Genomic DNA, 16870 nt, shown 5'->3' on the forward strand with positions numbered 1-16870 from the left:
GGATGAAACCATGGCAAACCTTACTTCTTAAAGCGAAAGCACCAAACCAGAACTTTCAAAGCTATCTAGCTCTTTGATGAAGCAAGATTAAAAATTGCAAGCATGATTGAAAATTCGTTTTCCCTGGAAATAAGAAAGAAGAAGAAGAGAGGGGAGCTGGAAGAGAAGAGGGGAGCAGCAAAAAAGAATAGAAGATAGTAAAATTAATATCTGTTTCTTTTAGAGGAAGCTTTTCATATCAAGTACTGGAGATTTCAGTTCTGGATGACCTGGGAGATTCTGAGCTGTTAAGTTTCCATCACTTGAAAAACAAAACCATCTACGGGAAGGCCTGAGTGGGATCCTGGATTGGACTGCATATTGTTCTCACCTCTTGTTCAAAGAAGGTGGGGACCAGGAGGTGCGGGAAAGTCATGTTGAAAGAATCCGGAGAGGGAGTTCCTGTCGTGGTGCAGCAGAAACGAATCTGATTAGTATCCATGAGGATGCAAGTTCGATCCCTGGCCTCAATCAGTGGGTCAGGGATCCAGTGTTGCCGTGAGCTGTGGTGTAGGTTGCAGATTAGGCTCAGGGATCCCCTGTTGCTGTGGCTGTGGCAAAGGCCGGCAGCTACAGCTCCAATTAGCCCCCTAGCCTGGGAACTTCCATGTGCCTCAGATGCAGCCCTGAAAGGCAAAAGGAAGGAAAGAAAGGAAGGAAGGAAGGAAGGAAGGAAGGAAGGAAGGAAGGAAGGAAGGAAGGAAGGAAGGAAGGAAAGAAAACAAAGCAACTTCCAGTCAGTAGGTTGTCAATGGTTTCCTTTGCTGTACAAAAGCTTCTAAGTCTAATTAGAGCCCACTTGTTTATTTTTGCTTTTATTCCTTTGCTTTAGGAAGCAGATTTTGGAGACAGATTCAAAAAATATTGCTATGACTTATGCCAAAGAATGTTCTGCCAATGTTTTCTTCTAGGAGTTTTATGGTTTCTGGTCTTAATTTTAGGTCTTTAACCATTTTGAGTTTATTTTTACAGATGGTGTGAGAAAATGTTCTAATTTCATTTTTTTACATGTCCAGTTTTCCCAGCACCACTTATTGAAGAGACTGTCTTTTCTTCATTGCATATTCTTGTGTTCTTTGTCATAGATTAATTGACCACAAGTGTGTGGGTTTCTGGGCTCCCTATTGTGTTCCATTGATCTATCTGTCTGGTTTTTTTTTTCTTTTTTCTTTTAATTCAATGAATTTTGTTATAGTTGTAAAACCATCATTGCAACCTACTTCTAAATATTTCCATTCCAAACCCCCAGTCCCTCCCTCCCCCTAACCTGTCCCCTTTGTAACCTTAAGTTTTTCAGTCTGTGAGTCTGTTTCTGTTCTGCAAATAAGTTCACTAGTATCCTCTTTATAGATCCCACATATAAGTGATAGCATATTATGTTTGTCTTTCACAGTCTAATTTCACTTAGCATGATAATTTCTAGGTCCATCCATGTTGCTGCAAATGCCATTATTTCATTCTTTTTTATGGCTGAGTAATATTACATTGTATATATGTTCCATATATTCTTCTTTATCCACTCCTCTGTGGATGGACATTTAGGTTGCTTCCATGTCTTCTGTGTCTGTTTTTGTTCCAGTACCATACTGTTTTGATTTACTTTGGCTTTGCAGTATAGTCTGAAGTTGGGGAGTATAACTCCTCCAGCTCTGTTCTTTCTCAAGATTTTTTGGCTGTTTGGGGTCTTTTGTGTTTTCATACAAATTTTTAACTTACTTGTTCTAGTTTTGTGAAAAATGCCCTTGGTAATTTGATATGGATGATCATTTTTAATTTATATTTTATTAATGACTAGTAATATTTAGCAGTTTTCATGTGCATATTTGCCTTTCAGATCACTTCTTTGATAAGGCATGTTTCAATCTTTTTCCCGTTTTTAAAAATTGTACTGTTTTCTTTTTCAGATTTGAAAATCTTTTATAGATTCTGGTTACTCGTCTTCTTTCAGGTGCATGGTTTGCAAACTTTTTCTTTCCTTTCTCTTACTAGTGTCTTTTAATGAACAGAAGTTTTTAATTTTTAAAAAGTCCATTTTATCAAAATTGCCTTTTGTGGTTTTGAGTCCTATCTAAAAAAAAAATCTTTACCTAATTCAAAGTCATAAAGATTTTCTTCTATACATTTGTCTAAAGGTATTATAGTTTTGCATTTTATATTAGTCCTGATGAATCATTTGAGATTAATTTTGTTTATAATCTGAGATATAGATCAAGCTTCATCTTTTTTCTTGCATTTGGTTGCCCAAGTTTCCTAGTACCCTCCTTTCTCCATTGAATTATTTTTGTCACTTTATCAAAAAATCAGTTGATCATGTGTGTAGATGTATTCCTAGACTCTATTGTGTTCCATTAAAAAGTGTGTCTATATTTTTGCCAATACCATAGTCTTGATTACTGTGTCTCTATAGTAATTCAAATACTCTGAATCCTCCTAATTATCTTGGCTTCAGATCAATTTTATTTTCCACATACACTTTAGAACAAATTTGTCTATTGCTATGAAAAAAACTTGCTAAGATTTTGATTGAGATATTGTATCTACAAACTGACTTGTGTAAAGAAATGACATCTTGGAGTTTCCACTGTGGCTTAGCAGGTTAAGAACCAAGCATAGTCTCTATGAGGATGCAGGTTTGATCCCTGGCCTCACTCAGTGAGTTAAGGATCTGGTGTTGTTGAAAGCTGTGGCTTGGGTCACAGATGTGGCTCAGACCTGGTGTTGCTATGGCTGCGGTATAGGCCTGCAGCTTCAGCTCCAATTTGACCACTGGCCTAGGAACTTCCACATGCCACAAGTATGGCCGTAAAAAGAAAAAGAAAAAAGAAAAAAATGACGTCTTGACAATATAGAGTCATCTAATCCATGACTATTAATCCATGTAATGTGTCTCCATTTATTTAGGACTTTGTACATATTTTGTTAGATTTATCTCTAAAACTATTATTTCATGATTTGTGTTGTTGTTAGTGTCGTTTGGGGTACTATTGTAAATTGAAATAAAAAACCTACAATTTTAATTATTTATTGCTAGTGTATAAAAGTACTATTGTTTTAGTATAATTTATTTGTATTCTGCAGCTTAACTAAATTCATTTATTGAATATAATAGCATTTTTCTAGATTGAGGTTTTATATGTAAATAATCATGCCATCTGGGGAAAAAAAAAGTTGTTTATTGCTTCCTTTCTAATTTAATTCCTTTTACTTTCTTTTTTTACCTTATTGCAATGACTAGAATCTCCAGCACAATATTGAATAGGTGTGGTGAGAGCAGATATTCTTGCCTTGATAATTTTAGGGGAAAATATTCATATGGTGCTCATACTTATTAATTATGATGTTAGATTTTTAAGAGGTACCCATAACCAGGTTAAGGGAGTTTCTTTCTATTTCCTGCTTGCTGAGAATTTTTATCAGAAATAAATGCTGAATTAATCAAGATTAATTTTTTCCTTCAAGGCTGTCGAATGACATTCTCTTTTTCTTTTATGGCCACACTTATCAAATATGGAAATCCCTGAGCTAGAGGTCCAATCAGAGTGGCAGGTATAAGGCCTATGCCACAGCCACGGCAGCGCCAGATCTGAGCTACATGCTGTATCTTGCAGCAACACCAGATCTTTAACCCACTGAAGAAGGTGAGGGGTCAAACCTGCATCTTCGCAGATGCTATGTTGGGTTCTTAAACCACTGAGCCACAACAGGAACTCCTGAAATCAACCAACCTTGCATTCCTGAGAGAAACACCATTGGATCATGATGTATTGTCATTTGTATATATTATTGGATTCAATCTACTATTTTTCAAAAGGATTTTTGCTTCTATGTTTGTTAGAGATATTGGTCTGTAATTTTTTCTTCTTATAATGTCTTTCTCTGGTTTTTGGCATAGCGTGATGCCAGTTTCACATAATAAACTAAGAGAGTCAGCTCTGAGTAGATTTTTCAGTATGATCAGAAATCTGGGAAGGAATTACAATGTCTGACACTGTCTGTTTGCTGTTTCTCCAACTGGTTTTTAGCCACAGTTCTGGAATTGGAAGAACAGTCATGCATGTTTGGTAGAATTCTGCAATTGAAGGGAAATGGATGTTGATTTTCAAATGATCATTATGAACCAAGAAAATAGGGGTTCCCATTGTTGTTCAGCAGTAACAAATCCGACTAGTATCCATGAGGACTCGGGTTTGATCCCTGACCTTGCTCAGTGGGTTAAGGATCCAGCATTGCTGTGAGCTGCGGTGTAGGTTGTAAAAGTGGCTCAGATCTGACATTGCTGATGCTGTGGTGTAGGTCGGCAGCTACAGCTAATTGACCCACATGCCTTGGTTGTGGCCCTAAAAAGACAAAAAAAAAAAAAAAAAAAGAATCAAGAAAATAAAATGACACAGCTATGGGGATCTTTTCTTCTGAATAATAAAAAGACTATGCCATTTATACAATGGCAGATATAACTCCTTTGCTAACCAAAGTGTTTTTGGTTTGGTATCCTTGGTTACCATAACTAAGGATCATGGGCAAAGCAATACTGATTCAATGATTACCACTCTCCAAAGAGAGAGAGAGTGAAACTGAAATAAAGTGCCAATGTATACCCATTAAATTTTCATTTTCAGCTTTCCCCATGCTGACATGTTGAAGACTCACATTTCTCTCCATAGGCAGGAATCTAGATTAATGCCGTCCAACAGGATTTTCTGCAGTGATGGAAATGATCCACTTCTATAATGTCCTCCAAGGTCGTCACTAGCCACGTGCGACTACCAAGCCTGTGAAATGTACCTAGTGTGACTAAGGAACTGAATTTTAATTTTTTTTTAAATGTTAGATTTAAATAATCACATGTGGTCAGTGGATCCCAAATTGGACAAGGAATCGAATGCCAGTTTTACCTCTTGCACATTTTTAATAAGAGGTCTCACTAAGGAAAGGGCAAAAAAACTTGGGAACAAATTGTAAGGCTAGCGATATAAGGTTTCCTGGGCAGCCCACAGGTTAAATTTCCATCAGATTGCAGACTGATGGGGTCTCAAATGTTCTAAAGTCAATTCTATTCTGATTCACTTTGGTATCATCGCCATCACACTGGCAAGAGTACTAAGGTGACAATGGAGAGCAACATGATTGTTTTCGTTTGGAAGGAGACGTTCTTATGGTGCTCTGTATTTTTATGTTTATACTCCCTGGGAGGCATCAAATTGAATATTCCACAAGGCTTCTCTGCGGTTTGATTCCCACACACTGAATAAATGTTTTGGCCCTCGGGGGTGGTAACATGAATGCCTGAGGCTTATGTCCCCCACAGAAGGTTCAAAAGGGAATCAAACTTCATTTTTGTTTTTTGTTTCTTGCTATTTCATTTCATTTTCTACCTTTCCCTCTTTTTTCTCCCTTTCTTTCTATCATATTTTTTTTCTTCAAAACTACAATGGATGAGGGGAACAAGTAAAAATAAGTGGCATGCTTTGGAGTGGCCTTGAGGTTGACTCCATTTTTATGCATTTCCATCACAGGACCTTTTATGTTAAATCACTTACTTGCTATCAGAGAGATGCACAGTGAACCCAACTTAGAGATTCATCAAAATGACAAGACGGAAAGTCTCCCAGGGCTGGAAAAGGTCGCCAGACTCTGTACAGCGCTCGATCTGTTTGAGTCCTTAACAAATGCTCTCAGGATGGTGATGCCTTTGTTCCCCTCTATTCTGGCGGAAATGATTTAGTGAATGCCTTGCACCTTCCTCTCCCTTCAATGCCACCCTTGACCCCTCACCCCTACCCCTTCACATTAGATCTTTTTGCTTCACTGGCCTTTCCGGGTGAGGAAGAGTCTCACCAAATGAAGAATGCACCTTTGGGGAAGAGGTCAATTAGTCCTGGGGAGTAATGAGGACTAAGCTGATCCCTCCACTTTAGCCATTGATTTAAATGCCATTCACAGGTTCCAGGATGCTAGTGAGGCAAAGCTTTGGGCACTGATGAGGGACTTTGTCCTCCATTCCCATAACCCATGCCCAGTCACCCCAGAGAATCAGCCACCAGCCACAGCTCCCTCCCACCCAGCTACACAGGAACCGAAACAAGCCCCTTCTGTGCACACTTTCTGTAGCGTGTAATTGCCAACTGGTGAAAGAGAAGAATGGAAAGGAAGTATATTAAGAGAGCGTTGACAGAACTATCGTGACAAGGGTTCTGAGGCCGCAGCCCTCCATGCCAAGAGGCACACTTTATGGCATGACCCAAGCCTGTAGGCTGGACAGTGCAGGAACCACTGCAGACAGAACCTGGCCCCTTCAATGCCGCCCCCACACTATGTGGGTCACCGTGTGCTTCCTAAAGCCACAGCCTTTCAGAGTCAGGAGAACAAAGAGATTCTTTACTCTTTGTCAACATGGCGATTCCTTCTTCAAATCCTGCGCAAGCGGCCACCATGGAGGCACCACTCTTTTCCCCCAGTACGTTCGAATTGAACCAAATAACTCATAAGTTATCAAGCCTTCCTTGATTTCATCATTTCTGCCCTAAGCTAAATTTCTGCCCTCCTTTTGATCGTGCCTAAGAAGGCAGGATTTTGCAATTGTTCCCTGTCCTGGTTACTCTTATGGTCAAGGTCAATAAGGACATTCAAGCTCAGCCCTATCTATATAGAAGCATTCGTTGGCCTCTAAATGTTTTATTTGAGTTTAGAAGAGCCTGAAGAGAGTGGAGGTAGGAGGTCAGGGAGGTCAGGGGAAGGGGAGGTCATGGCAGTGGCTTTAACCCATCTCTGAAGCAGCAGTGGGTTAGAGCAGGAGTTCCTAGAGATAGGAAGCAGCCTTCTCACTCTGAAAGAACAACAGTCTAGATATAATCACATAGTTTCTGAGCATCTATCAGGAATGATACCAGGCATTTCACATATTTTAGTCCTTATAAGAAAACATCCTCACAGTGAAAAACTACAATGAAAAACGAGGCTCATGATTTGCCCAAAGTTACACAGCTAGTAGGTAGCAAATGATATATTACTCCAGAACTTCTAACTTAGGATCATATTTCCTGGCCATTGCCACATCCTCAAACCATACAAACTACTGAGGTCCAGATATTTTCTCTTTCGACCGTTCAGATCTGTCCAGTCACTCCTGTTAGGTCTGATGCTTGGGGGCTTACTTAATTACTTGCTGTGACCTTCAGTTCCTTCCAGACTTCCTGCTCTGAACTCCTCTCTGACACCACTAACTAACCTAAATCCCTAGTTTTCCCCTCACTGTTATGTGTCGATATACACTAAAGCTCCTTCATGAAAAAGGGAGATTCCAGACCCCCGAATCACTGATGCCACCTGTTTCTTCCTGGCAGGTTCTGGGAAATAATACTCTTGGTGTTCAAAAAGAAAAGTTAGCTCTAGGCTTCCAAATGCCATTAGATGAATTTTAAATCTTCCAAATCTTTCTGCTAAATATTCACATCTTCCTTCTTTGAATGTGTGTATGTGGGGAGGAGGAACTTCCTCAAAGAATCCAGTGTCCTGTGGATGTTTCCTCAATTTCCAAAAAGTGAAACAAAAAAAAATGGAAGCATCCCATTGTTGAAAGGCTCATTAAATTGGCTTTCAGCTCATACTCAGAACAATAGAACTTGAGTCAAAACTCTAGAGACCTTTTTAAGCTATCCTACCTGCAATGCAATTCAGTTGATTGAGAACCATCAGAAAGTTCACATCCGAAATCCATGGACATTGAAACTGGGCATGGTATTCCGACTGAAGAACCTGCTTCTCATGAACTGAAGGCCCCTTGGTACTTTCAACAACTGTTTATAAACCAGAGCCCCATGATGTCCACGGTCTGCAAGTTACAGCATTCAAGTAAAGAGTCCAACAACTATAGGTAATTAAGAGCAATTCCAGTCTTTCCTTGAATATCTTAAAAGATATCAATGAAAACCAATTTATTATCCACAACCGTGCTTCCCTTTTTTTTTTTTTTTTTTTGTCTTTTGTCTTTTTAGGGCCACACTCACGGCATATGGAGGTTCCCAGGCTAGGGGTTGAATCACAGCTACAGCTGCCGGTCTATACCACAGTCACAGCAATTCAAGATCCAAGCCAAGTCTGTGACCTACACCACAGCTCACGGCAATGCCAGATCCTTAACCCACTGAGCAAGGCCAGGGATCAAACCGCAACCCCATGGTTCCTAGTCAGATTCATTAACCACTGAGCCATGACTGGAACTCTCACAATAGTGCTTCTTAAATCTCTTTCTCTATTACTTTTCCCTCAATATTAGTCAAATTCCCAGCTTCCCAAAATCTTCTCTCTACATACTTCACTCTCAACCTCCAATCCCCAAATCTTCCTCTAAAAACAAGTTGGCACAAACCTACTCTTTCCTCTTGATATCCCCTACCCAGAGCTTTCTCAGAACCCACAGGAACCCAGTCTGTCCTAACACACGTGCGATCTCACAGTGCGAGGTAGTTAACACCTTTGGGCCAAGCTTGACCGATGGAGAATAGGAGCAGATTGACAAATGTTTCCTTGTTTCTTCCCCGGGCATTTCATAAGCATTTCCCATCGTCCTGGAGAGGTCATTTGTGAGAGACTTAACATCCTTTTAGTAAATTCCTCTTTTTTTTCCTTTTCTTCTCTCTCTCCTTCTCTCTCTCTCTTTTTTTCTTGAAGTAGTCAGAGTGAATTATGTTGTTTGCAACCAAGGATCCCATCCAATAGTAGTTATTTGAGTTCCAGTTTTCCTGGGTTCTTGACAACACTGGTTATCATCAATTAAAAGAAGCAAACAAAATGAAACAAAAAAATTTCCTTAGGTTCTAGACTTACAGGACAAGAAAAGCAGATAAATTTTTGCAGAGTGCCCACAGTCGAGCTAGCTCTTAACTCTGTAGCTACAGATTGGGTTTGGGATTCATTTAAATTGGTGAACATAGGGATTTAGCTGGAAGGCCATTTCCATCCTTTTATTATGCTGATCATTTCATGTTGTGACCCCAGGTTTCATGTGATGCTTGGTGGAAAACATGTGTTTTGCAAAGCATGACTGTTTCTGGTTGGTAAACCAAAAGATGGATGTTTCTGACCCACTGGAGGATATCATAGATTCCTTCTCAACAGAGGAACCGGTTCCCAAAGCATTTGTCTAAATTGCCTTGCCTCATAACAGCTTCTCAAATTTTTCTACTAAAGTATCCCTAATAGCAGAGTAAATACATTCCCTTCGGAATCTGGTGGCAGAGTAAGAAGTGGCACCACTTGAATTTTAAATGTCTTTGAAACTTTGTTCTTATCAAAAATTAATTCAAATTGTACATTCTGGGGAGCTCCTGTAGTGGCTCAGTGAGTTAGGAATCTGACTAGTATCCATGAGGATGCTGGTGTCATCCTTGGCCTTGCCTAGCAGATTAAAGGATCTGGCATTGCTGTGGAATAGCATAGCCCAGGAACTTCCATATGCTGCAGGTATGGCCCTAAAAATTTTAAAAATGACAAAAAAAATAAAAAAGCATAAATTTTACATTCTGTTCCCTACAATGCCAATTTTATATTTATATGAAAATAATAAACAATGACTTGCTAAGGAGAATTTCTATTAAATAAATGAGATAAAATAATGTATTTATCTCTGCTCCGTCCCAAAATAAATTGATATGACCCAGGTTTCAAATATGCTAGGTACACCTCCAGTTTCAACCCTACTTCATTCTGTATCAGCATAGTCAGCTAGTGACAATCAGATCCGTGAAATACAGAGACCAAAATTAATAAACCAAAAAGATGAAGCAGAGACCAGACTGGAGGACAGAAGGAAACTTAAACTTCAATTAAAAATCCTCAGAAATAAGAGAAAATACTGCCTCCATGACTAGAAGTAACAAGAATAGGATATCTTAAAATAAAAGAACAACTTTAAGAGAACAAGAAAGAACTCTCTGGGATTTAAAACATAAATGCAAACTAAAATATTAAAAAAGGTAAAGTCGGGAAACTTATAATAGAAGTAGAACAAAAAATTATAACGAACAGAAAAATAGGAGAAAAAAGGGATTTTTAAAATAGAGGATCAATTCAGAAGGTCTGACCTCTGACTAATAAGAGTTCCAGAAAGAATGCCAAGTAAACAGATGGAAGTAAAAAAATCAGATAATACTGGAAATTTTCCCAGAACTAAAGGCCATGAGCTTCTTTTTTTTTAATGCATTTTATTACATTTATAGGTGTACAACAATTATCACAACCAAATAAGGCCATGAGTTTCCAAATGAAAAGGCCCACCGAATGCCCAGGACAATAAATAAAAAACCAACCACACCAAAGAAAACCACTGTGAAATTTCTGAATATTAGAAATAAAGAAAAAGTCCTAAAAAAATCCCAGACAGAAAAAACAGGGCATATGCTTAAGCCAGGAATCAACATGGCATTGGATTTTCCATTAGCACCTTGAAATCTAGAGACACTATCAATATTCCAAAATTTATAAAATACTTTCAATCTAGAATTTTGTAGGTGGCCAAACTACAAATTAATGTAATTGTACAGTAAAAATTTTCTGACATTCAAGGTCTGTCTGAAAAAATTTACTTCCTTACGTACCTTATTTCAGAAAGCTACTAGAGGATGTGTTCCATAAAAACAAGAGAGTAAACAGAGATAAAAGAACGTAAGATATACAGAAAATGGGAATTATATAGGGCCCTCCATTAAAATAAGAGGGAACCATCCAGCTCTACTGCAAGGGGTCCAAAGAGTCAGTTCAGGAGTTCCCGTCGTGGCTCAGCGGTTAGCAAACCTGACTAGCATCCATGAGGGCACAGATTCAATCCCTGGCCTTGTTCAGTCAGTTAGGGATCCAGCATTGCTGTGATCTGTGGTGTAGGTCACAGACACAGCTTGGATCCTGCGTTGCTCTGGCTGTGGTGTAGGCCAGTGGCTACAGCTCCGATTAGACCCCTAGCCTGGGAACGTCCATATGCCATGGGCACGGCCCTAAAAAGACTGAAAAAAAAAAAGACCAGAAAAAAAAAAGAGTCACTTTACAGCTCTAGGACCCAGGCTTTCTGACTGAAATGTCACACACATTAAATTATAGGACAATAACAGCTTCAGTCTTGAAAAATAGCAAAATTAGGAGTTCCCACTGTGGTGAAGTGGATTAGGGATCTGCTGCACTTGTGGTGTAGGTCATAGCTGTGGCTCAGTATTAATCCCTGGCCTGGGAAATTCCATATGCTGTGGGTGCAGCTGAAAAAGAAAGAAAGGAAAGGAAGAAAGAAAAAGAAAGAAAGAAAAGAAAACAGCAAAATTAAATCTTCAATGCCAAAAAAATGAAACCATGGAAGCAATTTTGAAGCCCACAGAACTTTTGAAAATGTCATTCGCAAACTGTGAAATCAGGGAGATAAAAATCAGATGCCCCGAGGAGGAAGCACAGTGCCCCCAGCCCAGCCCCTCACCCTGAGTCCTGGAGAGCCCCGTTTGATGCTGCGGGTCAGGAGGCAGGGGGCCCCGAGCTAAATGCAAGTCTCCTGTTCCGAGGCACAGAATGAGAGAACTCTCCAATGTGGAAAGCTGAACTACAGAACGAGGAAACCAGAGCCCTGGGTGAAGACCTGGGGAGCAGAGGGGAAGCTCTTCCAAGGATCAAGGAGAAGCAGGTTCATTCTCCTGACTTCGGTTGGGTGATTCCACACCTTTGTGCAGGGAGTCAGAATCACAGAGCCTATCCATGATCATAAATTTACAGTTATTCCCAGGGCAAAGCACTTGTTACTGTGGGGTTAAGTGCTATAGAGCAAGCATGGAATACCCAGACCACAAACTATTTTCAAAAGCTTCTTTGTTCTTTAAGAACTTTAAGAGCAGAGAATGTGTATTCTATTGATGGGAAAACTTTGGAGCTGGCTCTCTTGAGGAACTCAAGAGATACTTTCTAGGACAAGAAAGATGGAGAAAGAATATCTAGAGAAGAGTGTCTGATCCTAGCAGGGTGGTAACCTCCTCTAGTCTTCGGCCACGATTGCCAAGTTCAAGAGTGAGGAAGCCTGAGGAGCGGGAGAGTTACACAAGTGCAGAATAAATGAGCGTGAGGGGGCCAGGAAATGCCCCCTTATCCTCAAGAAGAATAGCACTCAATTTCCCCAGAATAGAATCCAGGGATAAGAAATGGGAGTATTTCCACGGAAGTTCAGACAGCAGGCCACAGCTCAGCTTTCCTGGACCCAGTGCCATCCACTGGCTTTCCTGCTTCCCTGATCACTGGCTCACAGAAACTCCAGAAGGACCTACCCCAGACCACATTTTCAGTTTCTTCCCTCTGACCATGAGGTTGCAGAAAATTTCAAAAGGAGAAGGGGGTATTAACCATTTTGGAGGCCTCTGTCACAACGCCAGGTGGTGCTAAACCTCCCAGGGGCCAGCTGTCTCAGGGCACCAGGAGGCCCTCCTTTCCCACCTCTGCTGAGTGTTCAGTCAAGATCAGTAGATACAGCAGCACAGAAATGCATGTTTCCTTAAATCATTCATTCCTAGCCTGGGCATCTCCTCATTTGAATAGCATCAGAAGGGAAACTCTTGGATAGTGGGGGCTCGCACAGCCTAGGGAAAGGCAGGCAGGTGAGATGGAACTGCCTATCTTTGTCCTCAAAACTGTGGTCCAACTCTCTTTGCTCCTGGAATCCTTGACAACCTGTAATATTTCCTGGGAGAGTGCACTTCCCTCCTATTCAAATGCACACTGATATAAGCATCCTACGTTAGGGCAGAAAGGCACACTTCCTGACATGACGTATCTTGACGTATCTTATAGACCCTTTGCCCAGCAGCTGGGAGCTTTGTTGCAGGGCTGCTTGGCTTTAAGGTCTGTTCCTGCTCTGCCAATCAACAGGCCCGAAAGAGCGTTTACACTTCAACTCAAAATGATCCCCACCACATTCCTCTTACTTACCTCTACCAGAACTTTTTATTTTATTTTTTTTTCTTTTTAGGGCTGCACCTGCAGCATGTGGAAGTTCCCAGGCAAGGGGTGGAATCAGAGATGTAGCTGCTGGCCTTCATCACAGCCACAGCAACTCAAGATCTGAGTGGAGTCTGCAACTTACACCAGAGCTTGTGGCAACGGTGGATTCCCTAACCCACTGAACAAGGCCAGGGATTGAACCCGCAACCTCACAGAGACAAGGTCAGGTCCTTAACCTGCTGAACTCTCATCAGAACTTTTTTTTTTTTTTTTTTTTTGCTTTCAAGGGCTGCACTTGTGGCCTATGGAAATTCCCAGGCTAGGGATCGAATCAGAGCTACAGCCACTGGCCTACGCCACAACCACAGCAATGTAGGACCTGAGCTGTGTCTCTGACCTATGCCAGAGCTCACAGCCACGGAGCCAGGGATCAAACTGGCAACGTCATGGTTCCTAGTCAGATTTGTTTCCGCTGCACCATGACGGGAACTCCACCGCCAGAACATTTTAAACGCTGAGTACAGTTCACTTTTTTTTTTTCAAGTTTAATAACTGAACCCTGCTTCTCTGCCTCCACAATCTTTCTATATCAAACAAGGCTTATAATAAATGCTGCCTCAATACCAATGGTGGGATCGAAATCAGCACAACTACTCCGAAAGATTACCTGGTCCTATAATAAAATCCCCCAATGAACATGCCTTCTGTCATTCTTCATTTCCACCTTATCATGTGGTTATATTTAGGACTGTTCCCAAAGATGTTCTTGTCAATAGGGAAAATGTGAAATAGGTCTAATGTGAAAACCTGGAATCAGTCTAAAGGTCCATTGATACAATTAACATTTCAATTAGTTAAAGGTACATCCAGACACTAGGCAGAAATCTATTGCATCAAATAAGAATAGTGCCATGAAGATCTGTTTACTTACAGGGAAAACGCCCAAGATGCAATACTGAATGTTAAAGTGGGCCACAAAACAATAGCCAGTTGATAAAATTTATAACATACACATGGATGCAGAAACTGTTCATTCGTTCATCCATTCACCAAAGGCATAGGAAGCACTCTTGTGTTCTTACTGTTGCAGGCGCTCTTTCCAGGCGCTGAAGGGACAACAGAGAACAAAATATTCAGAGTCCCCACCCTTATACAGTTTACAATATAAAAAGGTGCAGAGAAAGTACATATACGTGTGTGTGCATATGTATTATATATGTATGTGTATATGTGTGCGTGCGCGCGCATACACGTGTGTAGGTTGCATGTAACCCTATTTAACCCCTTTACTCCTTGCCTTTTGAAAACAGCCAAATGCAATGAGAGAAATAAATATGAATAAACATGAAAGGGATAACCCCTGAATCTGTTTTAATGTCTTTCAGCAGAAATTTTGCAAATGGATGACTGTAAATCACTACCCTTCATGTATCCCCACATATTCTGTTTGACGCACTCAAATGGACAGAAATTCACCAGTGGGGCCCCACACCAAGCTCTGGTTTGGATGTTTATATGAATTAGATAGCTGGAGGGCATTGATTTTTTTTTTATTTTCAACATTTCATAAGTGAGAGCTCTCATTTTGTGTTTTCTCTCCAATCAGTAGTCTTTAACCACAGATTTGGCTTTGTCCAACAAGTTCTGTCTCTATGAATGTGCTCAATGAAGCATAGACAGTAGGGATAATTATAACTCTTTACAGTGGATGAGCAGAAAGACATTTGGGGTGGGGCCTCTGTTAGTTACCATAGTGACACGCTCCTGATTGGTGAATCCTGCAATTCCACCTGCCCCAGGGAGGAACTGATTTGCACAGAATTCTGACTGTCCTCAGTCGCTATTTGATATTCTCAGGGTACATAAGTAGAAGACCCACTAATCATGTCCAATTTAAAAGGAAAACTCAGTTTGAGACTTGGGCTCGTTCTGCTCCTCCATTAATGCTTAATAAGCTCCCTGAGGCTGGAAGTACACCAAGGACAGTCAAATTCAATTACTGTCATCCCAAACAAATATCTATTTGTATTTTCTTTTGAGAAGGTAGAGAGAGTCTTATTACGTGGAACTGGATATGCTTTCAATCAAAAGGAGTCACCTAACTCAGGAATCTTAGAACCGGAGAAAAATTCGAGATTCCACAGCCAACTATGTCACTTAACACATAAGGAGACACATGATCAGAGAGACTGAGCCATCTCCCCAGGACCACACAGAATGACGGCCGCTACCCAGCTGCCCTCACCCTGAACCCAGGGCTTGCTCCACCCCCCAGAATTTGTGGCCTTTCTTTTGCACAAGCACCTGCCAAGGCTCCCCCAAGTGGTCCCAGGATCAGATCCAGGAACTGCCTCCATAACTTCACCATGTTCCACGTATCTCGTGGGTCCCCCAAGGAAAAAGGAAAACTCATGCAGGCAGCAGACAGATGACTTTAAATCACAGGAGGGACGCTCTAGTGCCCCATGGCTGGAGCCACAGAAGCCTGTGATCCTGCCCTGACGTCCAGTCCAGAGATTGCGAAAGGAAATTTAGGAGGACTAAAGAAAGGGAGAAAGGGGGTGTGGGAAATCAACATATATGCAAGAATCTATGGAAAATGAAAAAGACATTAAGGAAACGTAGGTCAGAAGCATTTAAGCCTTTACTATTTATTTATTTATGTCTGTTTAGGTCATGCCCAGGGCATACCCAAGTTTCTTGGCCAAAGATCAAACCCATGCCATGACAGCACCCTGAGCCACAACAGGGACAATGCTGGATCCTTAAGCGGCTGAGCCACTAGGAAACTCTAAGCCTTCAAAGCCACTTTCCGTAACAACTATCTTCTGAGAACTTCTGCCTTCCTTGTGAATGTTTGCTCAAGTTCTGAACAAGATAAAATTCAGATCACACTCTGGCTTTACACCTTTCTTCTCTCACACCTCGGCTACATTTCCTTTAGCAGATCAACCAGTAACAAGATCCCAGCCTGCTTTGCCATCAAGAGCCAAAAAGCTTATGATAGGAATTGTTTTAAAGATGAAAATTGGCATCCTGGAGTTCCTGTCATGGCTCAGAGGAAATGAAACTGACTAGTATCCATGGACACAGGTTTGATCCCTGGCCTCGCTCGGTGGGTTAAGGATCCAGTGTTGCCGTGAGCTGTGGTGTAGGTCACAGAAGTGGCTCAGATCTGGCATTGCTGTGGCTGTGGTGTAGGCCGACAGCGACAGTTCTGATTCGACCCCTAGCCTGGGAACTTCCATCTGCCACAGGTGTGGCCCTAAACATACACACACACACACACACACACACATGCACATGCACAGCACACGCACACAAACTGGCATCCTCTCTGCTCTGCAGTAAAATCAAAATGTTCTTAGCTTTGAGAGTAGGGATAGATGTTGGCAATACAATCTAGACTTGATGCGTATTTCTGCCTATAACTATCTGTCGCAATTACCGACTCTTACATACACTGCAGGGTGCTATAAACTGGCTGGGTTTACCTCACAAAATCTTTACCCTCTGTCTGGATGAAAAGAGGGACAATTCCCAGCTACCCCCTCCTTGTAGAGCCTTTCTCACCGTGGTGACAAGTCAGTGTACCATGTCAGTCAACGTAGCTGGGTTTGCCGTATCCCATCTGTCTTGGGACGGCACTGTTAACCGGTCCCCAGGGGCTCAAACTCTTGGCTTAGCTGTTGCTTGGATTTACTGAGTCGGTGGAATCCACCAATACTGCTAGGAAGTCACATGCAAATCCATTCATAGAGGAAAAACTGCCCCCTCTGTTTTAGTTACTAATGACTGGCGACCCTTCAGGAAAGTGGTCTGGAGCCTCATCCTGACCCCGCTGCTGGATGCCCTGATGTAGACAGGCTCTTCCCCT

At 41.3% G+C, this 16870-nt stretch overlaps 1 protein-coding gene across 4 annotated transcripts in view; it reads right to left on the bottom strand.

Moving 5' to 3' along the window:
* The window catches only part of LOC110262135 (uncharacterized), a 285706-nt gene that overhangs the window by 91143 nt on the left and 177693 nt on the right, over positions 1 to 16870 (bottom strand). Inside the window, exon 3 of one of the 4 annotated variants that reach the window (XR_014812786.1) lies at positions 7994 to 8794. The exons of the other annotated variants lie outside the window; for them this stretch is intronic. The gene's annotated coding sequence lies outside the window, so the exon portion shown is untranslated. Of the gene's footprint in view, positions 1 to 7993; positions 8795 to 16870 lie in introns of those variants that run through there. 4 annotated transcript variants of the gene reach the window in all.

Source organism: Sus scrofa, chromosome 8 (genome assembly GCF_054392235.1).
Source record: "Sus scrofa isolate SSC_HxYL_T2T_F1_AM1 chromosome 8, Sscrofa_HxYL_maternal_Yorkshire_Landrace_v2.0, whole genome shotgun sequence".
Taxonomy (NCBI): Eukaryota; Metazoa; Chordata; class Mammalia; order Artiodactyla; family Suidae; genus Sus; species Sus scrofa.